Source organism: Arvicanthis niloticus, chromosome Y (assembly GCF_011762505.2).
Source record: "Arvicanthis niloticus isolate mArvNil1 chromosome Y, mArvNil1.pat.X, whole genome shotgun sequence".
NCBI lineage: Eukaryota > Metazoa > Chordata > Mammalia > Rodentia > Muridae > Arvicanthis > Arvicanthis niloticus.
In genome coordinates this window covers 3,540,825-3,541,595 of record NC_133431.1, presented here as the reverse complement: position 1 = coordinate 3,541,595, position 771 = coordinate 3,540,825, and the positions used below count along the sequence as shown (strand labels likewise).

The 771-nt window shown below is 53.7% G+C and overlaps 1 non-coding gene across 1 annotated transcript; it reads left to right on the top strand.

The window, feature by feature from the left end:
- The first annotated feature begins 294 nt into the window (after positions 1–294).
- Positions 295–511, top strand: LOC143437416 (small nucleolar RNA U3). Its single transcript, XR_013106906.1, has one exon. It is a non-coding gene; the product is annotated as a small nucleolar RNA U3 (small nucleolar RNA).
- Positions 512–771: the final 260 nt, after the last annotated feature.

The window sequence follows — 771 nt, the reverse complement described above, 5'->3', positions numbered from 1 at the left end:
AAGTGACCCATCGCAGGCGGAGGTGGGACGAGTCAGGAGAGAACTGTGAGCCGATTGGCTGCTCGGCGACCGTATGCTAATCGCAGTGGCGGTGCAGGGAAACTGTAGCGACTCCAAATGCCCGGTGAACTGGGTATGGAGAGGCCAGAGCGCGTGTCCCTGCGTGGGCAGATGTGTTGTGCGATGAGGAGCGCCGACAGGGATAGCGTGGGGCGGATCGGCGGAAGTCGCCGTGTGTAAGATGTAAGGGCGCTTGGTGCAGTTGGGCGATGGGGGGGGGGCGCGTGTGTGGTTAAGACTATACTTTCAGGGGTCGTTTCTATAGTTTGTTACTTGAGAAGTTTCTCTGACTGTACAGAGCACCAGAAGCCAGCAGAGCGAGATATACCATCCCCTCCTGAGCGTGCCGGCTCGGCTCTAGGTGTTGCTTCAGTGCAGCTTCCTCCAGCCACTGATGACCGATCTTCTCTTCTTCGAGAGGGTAAGAGGGAGGGAACACACTCTGAGTGGATCTCGGCTTAATTTTAACGGAAAGGTGTTTCTATGTGGTAAAGGCTGACCATCTGTCTGTGATTGTGACCTGTCAGATGTGCAGTTCTTTTCTTGTAAATTTGGACACATCCAAACTGGCTGTACCAAAGTGAAGTGCTGCTGTAGGCCGGCATTATTGCATAGCTTATTGACTATAAGTGAAGTCAATCATTGCTGCTTCGGCCCTGAGTCAGTCAGGGCGTCTTGCCCACAAAACCACAGTGCAGCCCAGTTGTTTTC